Genomic DNA, 8802 nt, shown 5'->3' with positions numbered 1-8802 from the left:
GGGGTGCTGGTGCCTGCACACAGGCAGCAGGATGAGGCCCTGAGAGCACACTTTCCCTGGCTGGAGCACCAAGCAGGGAACTCATGCCTCTACCAGCAGCAGGAGCACTTCCACAAGACCTTGAGGAACCAACTGCACAGTGACACAGGAAAAAGGCAGGCAAGGTCATCAACAAGTGTTTTCAGCTTCAAGGGACACTGGTACATCAGTATTTCAGTTTTGCTACCAAACCTGCATGATGAGATGAAGGCTTATGAACAGAACTGCCCTTCCAATGCAGGAAAATGCTCGCCCCTATTGCCCCAGTTTGTGTTGCTCAACATCCTACTCGTAAATCTGAGTTTTTCTAGGGGCCTCCTGCTGTTTTTTGAAGCAAAGTAAGCAAGTGACCCTGAATGTAATTAAGGGGAAGGAACTGTGTAGTTTACCTCATCCAATTTGCATTTTGCATACTAATTCATAGTATAAAAAGCTGTTTAGACATGCTTTCTCTTGCTGCTCCACTGAACTATTTGTCATTAGAATTGTTAATATAATGTGAGAACTCACGAGGTGAATTTAAAAACACTTTGATTCACATTTACTTTAATTGTCTTTTTCCTACAAAAGCATACAGTTGCCTTGACTGTTCATAAACAGAGAGGCTTTGAGCAAGCATAGCAGCTGTACTCAAACATTTAAACAACTTAGCATTTCAACAAAAATTACTCCCACCAGTTCCTTGGCCTCTGTTCTTGGCAAGGCTTTCTTCCTATAATCACCATTAGTTAATACTTTCTTTCCACCTCCTTGAAATGCTTTCGCTATTCCTTTGCCTCAGGTTTTGCTACTTCCAGGGCAGAACTCAGCATTGCCTCCACAAGTTGACTCCAGCAGTGGTTCATGTGTTCCCCGAGGATGACACGAACAGACCCAAGTCCTGTTAGGAAACCTTATCGTGTAAACCAAGATCACAGTTACTTAACATGGCAGAGATTGTTCTCCTGAAGATACCTTAAATTCATGGTAAAAATGATACAAAGCGTCCATGCTCAACCAGGAACCAAGAGTGCCATATCATCAGTCACAGAAGCTTGACAAATTTCTATGTTTGAAATAAACAACAGAAAGCTTGTCCCAACAAGCTTTGGAAAAGAGGCACTCAAATTTTTAAGTCACCTCTGAGGAAGGCTGGCTAGCATATTCTGCTATGTAGAATACTCAGTAATATGCACAGCAAGCCAACCAGAACTTGCTACAGAAATAAAACCAACTGCTTGTCTCCAAAAAATAGGCTTTGCTTGAATTTAGACTTAGAGACTTCAGCTCCAAGGATTCGGTGAGTTAGCAGCTGTCACTGAGGTCTTGTCTTACTGAACCATGAAGCACAGTCTGAGAACTTTATGTAGTTTCAAACTTCTTTGACTATCTTTGGAAAATATACTCATCAGTCCACCAGAACCTGACCACTAGAGGAAACAACTTCTTTTGGGATTAACTTCTTTGCTTCTTAACTGAAAAACTTTCATCTTCAAAGTCTAATCTGAAAGAGATATTGGTTTTATCAGCTTAATTTGAAATAGTCAAACCTATATAATTCAGTAATTTTAAAATAAGAGCATATATCATCTCTGAATAAGACTGTAGTGGGATTTTTTTATTTCTTTTTACTAGAAGCAGTTACTTCATAATGAACATGAAGGTGATCTTTTCCAGACATTTTAAACTAATGCAAAAAGACATTCTGAATCCACACATGGTATTACATTTCACCACATAGAAGCTAACACATGGAAAGAAAATTCTCATGTTCTCTCAGCAAAGTCTGCTTGTGGAGAATGTGGAAATTATGTGAGAGCACTGTACTAGGCCTCAGGATACCGGATTGAAACCCAAATTTCTATCCCTTGCTTTTCTTGCCTTCTAAATTTTAAGCTTTGTTTACCATTTAGGAAAAGAAAATAAAAAGGAATGAAAGCACATGGACAAAATTGCTTTTAAAGCTTTCTATGCAAGCTACAAGTAGAGCAGCTGTGTTCATCCAACACTCATTAGGGGGAAAAAAATGTTCAGGAACAAAGTAAATACAAGTCAATAAGTTAGACTTCCTTCTAAATCTATTTGCAAACTTCACAGCCCTAACTCATACTGTCACAATGATAACTCTGGTGCAGTAGCTCAGGACTACTTTTACATTTCTTAGAAACAGTTTTAACAGCGAGTTTCCCTGTGACTAAATATAAATCTTCCCAGAGGTGCACCAGACAGGCCTGGTAACTCTTCTGTAAAGGAAGGCTGCTGAAAAGGCAAAAATGTGACAGCAGCAGCTTCAGATAGAGATCTGGCCAGAAGTTCACAATGATGAAAAAAGTGCATTCAAGAAACCTGTCCTTTCAAATCACAGGACTCCTTATCAAGTCACCTTCAGCTTTGTCTACACTACTCAAACAAATACAAAGATGCCTGTTGAATAAGGCCATTATTTGGTGTACTTCTTCTAGACTCTTCCTTAAGCTAAAGGACACTAACACTCCAAGGAAATACTAAAAATATTATTTAATGAAAACAAAAGAGGAAGAGAACACACTTGCAACACATTTCTCTGAGGTATATGACTGAAAGATAAAAGACACTATCAAGTGCAAGACTTACCCAGCATCATAGCTAGCTTCTCGCTGCAGATGTATCCTTGAAAAAAACAAGGACCGTACTAGGTTGGAAAACAGGGAATGCTGCACACTTTTCACCTAACCAGAATGTCTGACTCTGGTATACTGTCATGTTTCAAGATTTAGAAACCTACACAGCTTCCACAGAAGCAGCATAAAGCCACAATACCACTAACTGACAAAACACACCTTCACCTTATTAAAATTACATGGATATGACCAATTGCCATACTTATATAAATTAAATATAAATTATTTGAGTTACTGTCTCCTCTCCTTGAGGATTAGCCAGCACTGCGGAGTAGCACACCAGAGGTAACATTTTAAAGCAGACAAGGCAACAGCATTACACCAATCTGTGGAGAAAAATACATCTTTATCATTAGAGATTCAGTCTTCTATGTTATGTGCTGTTCTCAGAAGAGCAGTACCCGACGTATACAGTCTTCCATATACAAAAATACTCTGTGACCAGACCCTTCAACCTGGAACTAATGTATATTCATCAAGAGTCTATAAAAATCCAAATACATTGAAACTTCGGGTTTTTTGTTTGTTTATTTATTAATTTCTTGGTTTAGAGGCAAATTATTAAATACTTGAACCTTTTTCAAGCAAAAGGTGCAGACTTTCTATAGGCAGCCACTAGCAGTTTCATCTGTCCCTTAACATGCATACTGCATCACTATGCATCCCTGGTCCCATTCTCCTCCCTCTTCTGTATCCAGGGATGATGATCCAAATAACATTTTGCAGCCTGCAATTATAATGCAGTTCGGTTGATTTTTTTTCTCCCTTTTTTTATTAATGCAAGACTTGTCATCCCACTGCTCTGAAACAAAAATAGTACACTTCTGAAGAGAACTGAGCCACTTGTTCTTATAAAAAGATTATCATGCCAGTACAAAGGTTGTTGTTTCTAACCGAGTTACTCAAGCATCCTGCAATAAGCCATTCAGAAGTTCATCGTTACTTGTCCAAACAGATTAGTCATATTAGTGCTGAAGCAATGGCATTATGTAAAAGACTGATTCTCTCTGATCTGCTTCATTAGCTCCAAATCATATTTACAAAATGCAACATGCTACTTCAGCATGTCTGCAGCAATCAGCAGCTAAAACAATTTCTTTTACCATGGCCCATGATATATGAACACATGGGTGGCCAAAGTGTAGCCCACGGGTGCTGGGCTCTCACAACTGCCTGCTCACTTAGAGCACAAAAGGTAGAGCCCATGCAGACCAGGAGCTGTAACTCTCATCACTTCATCTCAGTTTTTGTGGGTTTGTGCAGAGAGGCAGTCACAGACAGACAAAGGCAGCAACAATGTGCTGTTCCATTTTCTAGAAATTGTGCACATTTATATCTGCTGATGAAACTGAGCCATTCTCCAGTGGACAGAATTTAGATACTTATTCAACCTGACAGAATCAAGCTATTTAACAACGGGAGGAGAGCAGGGATGAAATAATGGGACTAGGATGTTATGAAGTGGAGAAGAGGTAGAATAAATACTGACATATCCCATTGTAAGTCTCGAGCTGACATTATTGAGTCGGCTTTGGAAACTAGGACAAGTGATCTGAATCATGACAAAAAGGCTTTCAAATATACACTGTCTGCTCTTTGTTTGGATTTGAAGAAAGCAAGCAGCTTCCCTGAGCTGGTGGGTACATTCTCAGAGCTCTTCTGTTAAATAGGTAAATTGAAAATGACTCTCAAGATGGAAAGTTTTCCACAGAAAACAATCAAGCAAGTTAGCCTCTGGACTTGTTTGCTGTGAGAAACCACACAGGCTGTGGACGTGCAGTTAGCAAGGTGCAGTATGTAGGCCAGACAAATTCCAGAATTTACTGTAAAATATATGCATTTTGTTTATAGAGTGATAGTCCCATATCTGGGATCCTAAACCTGGTTACCATTGATCACTACATGGGGAGGAGATAGGGTAGGGGGGAATATGTATGTATCTCTCACAATGAGTAAATGGCCAACTGGCTTTGAGGTTGTTTCCTCAGCTGATACCATAAAGAGAAAAATATGTTCTGCAACTGGTTAGTAGAATTCAGACTCTGGGCTAGACTACACTGACAAGTTTAACCAAGCCACTCCCCTCCTTGCCCACTTACGAAGCAAACGGTATTTTCAAGGTCACTGAAATTTCTGGTTCTCAATACCAGCACGAGACACATGACAGCAGCAGAGCCCCAATGCCTGTCCCTGCCCCTCTGCATGCCCAACACATCGGGCACACCAGCTCAACTCAGTCTCTTCCATCACCAGATTCTCAAAGACTACTGGGGCCTGAAACATGGCCTAAGCCTACTTACCTGCCTATAGGCCATCTTAAATATGATTTATTACTTTCAGCTTTCTCACATACATGTTTGTGCATATGTAAGTTCAAAGAAGGAGCCAGCAGAACCACACAGAAGTTATCACATCAGAGAGTTCTTGTGATAAGCAGCACATACTCTTGCTCAAATACAAACTCAAATCTACTGCATTAGCTGCACAGGAATTATCCCTACCAAATCCCTCTGTCAAGATCATGGTGCTTTTTTGGCAGATGCAGAAATAGACAAGAGTCTGCACTGTGAATAAAGACATATTTTCCCCAAAGAATCCTTGCTGGCAGTGGAGGAGTTAGTTCCACTCTTGTTCCAGTACTCAAGAAAGCAATTCCTTCCACTTTGGTTTTTATTAAAGAAAGGCAGTGCTGTTCAAGAGATAAGGCTAGTGAATAGCTAATGGTTAATCACATTTTGGAACATAGCAATGCTCTTCTAGGGGATGCTCAGCCCTTGAAGCATGAGGTGTTGCTTCCACCATTACCTATATACACAACAGGGCATATAGGTGTCTAAATGTGCAAGCCACTGGTCCTCAAAATAACCTGGAAAAAAGGTTCTACTCCAAATTCTGTGTCTCCATTTAGCATCTCTGGGGTTCTTTTCTAAAAGAACCAAATCCATTAAAGGCAAGCCATGCAGTTTCAAGAATTCCCAACCTCTGACATTAAAACCTGAAATGGGACTCCATACTTCATGCCTGTTCTTTTCATTTAGGTTTAAGAACTTGGGGAGAGAAGAGGTAGCATCAGATTTTTCAGGACTACACGGGTAAGTACTACTTAATTTCACAACTTGCACAGGTAGGGTTGGACTCAATCTTTGAGGTCTCTTCCAACCTGGCTGATTCTATGATCCTATGGTATCGAGACCCTGACAGTTCAGCAGCTTCATCCAGGTTGTTTTTCTTCTTGCTATGTATAGCAAACTCAAAAAAATGCACTCCAAACCCTGAAACAAACAAAACCCCAGAACACTCCATACTTTGTTTCAGATTCTTTATAAAAGTGACAGACATACACCAGACAGGCATCTTGAATACCAATTCTCTGACCAGACTGGCTATTTCTGGATCACTCCTTTTGGATATGTGCTATTTTCACAGCCACATGAAACTATTTTCCACATGCCACAGGACAGACCCTAGCACCTGGAATACAAAGCCAGGTCACATGATGGGGGGAGGGGGGGAGAGTAAAAGTGATATTACACAAAAACTAATCATAGTGTCATAGACCCTTCCTCACCATGGGCTCCCTCTATTTCCTTTTTTTTTCCCCACCTATTTTCCTACCACAACATGAATTTCCAAGGTCAGTCACCTCAGTGTAAAGCACCATAAGGCTATCAGGGTTCTAAGACGTTTAATGCAGATCTCTTTTAAGGATCATGCTTCAGACTTGCATGTGTTGGGGTTTTTTTTCTTACCCCATCTCCTGTAGGGCATAAATTTTCCTGTCCAAGATTATGCTGCCACCACTGTCCTGCAGACATCACCAGCAGGGCACAAAGCTCTCTGAGGAGCGAAGGAGCCAGCAATCCCCCAGCATGCACAATGGGGGATGCATGCCACGATGAGAAGTGACACTCAGGCAGCAAGTAATAGCACCCACATGATTACAGCTATCAGCAAAGCATACAGATGGAAACCCTTCTGCAGACTCTGCTCTATGAGGCATGCTAGCATGCTACTTCAGTCTTCAAGCACATAGTGGTAAGTATTAAACTCTTAGAAGCAGGAGGGAGAACAAGTCACCTGCTTCAATATAAAGTTCTCTTTGAGGCTGATTGTCTTCATCTCTTCCAAAGCATACACAAAAAGACATAATTACACAAAGCTAGAAAACCTTAAGTCAGTTTGCCCATGTTCATTTCTCAACGAGAGAACACATGGAAACAGCTCCTAAGTATTACTTGCATGCTTACTTTTCTACTTGCACTAGAAATGCCAGTGGAAAACAGAAGCATTAAACAAAACAGCTCCATGCTCAGATGAAAGATGTCTTTCCTTCAAGCAGGGATGAGATGCCACAGCACATGTTGTGGTTTTGAGGAGCAGAAAGCAAATCTGTCACTTGGAGACTGATAAGCATGTCTTTTGAAGGACCTTAATGCTGACAAACTTCTGCAGCTAAAAATCCAGCTCGGATAAAGTTTCTCTTCCTGAACTAAGCTACCACAAACTTTACCATGAAGTATGCTTGCAACAGAACTTCAAAGTAGCTGTACACAAAACAGAAATAAATCATAAGGAATCTAGGAAAAAAATCAGTCTCTGTGTAACGCTCAGCTTTGATGAAAAAGGGGGATGGCCCAACTCACCCTCAATTTTATGGACTATGCAAGAGCATAGATTTAAAATTTGGAGCATGGTATTTTATTAAGAGCTAGATAAAGCTATTTTCATGCCAACATAAAACTAAACTTATTCAGTAAAGCACAAGAAAAAAGGAGCCACCTGCAAATTTGAAGTGCTCCAAATAAAAATCTTTGTCTACAGTTTCCTGGAGACAATGTTCTTCTGTAACATTCATAAACCATCATTTTGTCCCTAAATCCCTGTACATTCTTAAGCCAGAAAAAGAGTAATGAGTCACAGCCATAACTTAAAACAAGATTCCTAAAACCCCGTTGGCAACTTCAAAGTGGTGGATCAACTTCACCACCTTAAAAGGGAAGAAAAAAACCTCAAAAGCTGAAGGCTGCTGATGTTCAGTATTTTCAGAGCTGCCTCAGAAGTGGCATCAGCAAACACTGCCCACACAGAAATAGCTGATCCACTCTGCAGCAGAGCTCTCAGCTGAGCAGAAATGACAATATTGGTCCTCAAAAATCTCACTTGAATTAACACCTATTGCAGCCAGAGACTACACGAATTCAAATACATACAATCCTTATTTATATCACAACTGAATGGGAAATTGGCTACTTCAAAGCAAATGCAACTAAAGTTTTGTTGGTTGCATTTACCTTTTCTTTGGAATCCTTCCTCAGAAACTTTGGTATTTTGCATCAACTTCAGCTTAACTTTAATATTGGTCTTGATGGCAAAGAGACTATAACTTTATGGACTGAAAAGACTTAGATGCTGCTTTTAAATTACATGAAATTCCACCCAAGCCCTGTAGCTTGTGGCTTCCTTTTTACAGCCTAAATATAACAGTGAAACTGCATGATCAGAGAACAGCTGGAGGATGTTTAATCTCTTTGATTTCTCAGGCTTTATTCAAGCAACAAAAGGACTACTGCATGCAAGGACATTAAGTGTCACACACACACCACACAAAGGGTAGAGGACACCAGGACCAACTTACCAGTGAGGACAAAACCCCACAACTGCATCTCAGCTGCAACTCGCTATGTTGTCTAAAGTTAAAGTGGGGTTTAAAACACAAGTCTGCTCTCCTCCTCTCTAAGCCTGCCTACTAAAGACCAGCCATGTAAAAGAGTAAAAACATCTTTCTTCATTCGACTTCCGCAGCTATTAGTGAGTAACACAGACAGAACTAACTCCACAGAAGTGACACCAACATACACTAAGTCAGTGGCATGGCACACAGGCAAAGATCAGAAACAATAGTACCAGTCAGATACTTTCTCACCATGTGAGAATTTAGGTATACTTTGTGCACAAGTATCAAAGCACCAGAAGATTTAACAAGGGTTAGACAAGTTACATGGCAAGAGGGAAAAGAAAAAAACAAAACAACTAACCAATAAACCACAACAAAATTTTTCCAAATTCTATTTCATCGGTGGTTTCATAACAATGTATAGAGAACTGCAATGCTACATTCTTTGTT

This window comes from Acanthisitta chloris, unplaced genomic scaffold, assembly GCF_000695815.1.
Source record: "Acanthisitta chloris isolate BGI_N310 unplaced genomic scaffold, ASM69581v1 scaffold13159, whole genome shotgun sequence".
NCBI classification, from domain to species: domain Eukaryota; kingdom Metazoa; phylum Chordata; class Aves; order Passeriformes; family Acanthisittidae; genus Acanthisitta; species Acanthisitta chloris.
The sequence above is the reverse complement of the archived record's forward strand: the minus strand, read 5'-3'. Positions refer to the sequence as shown.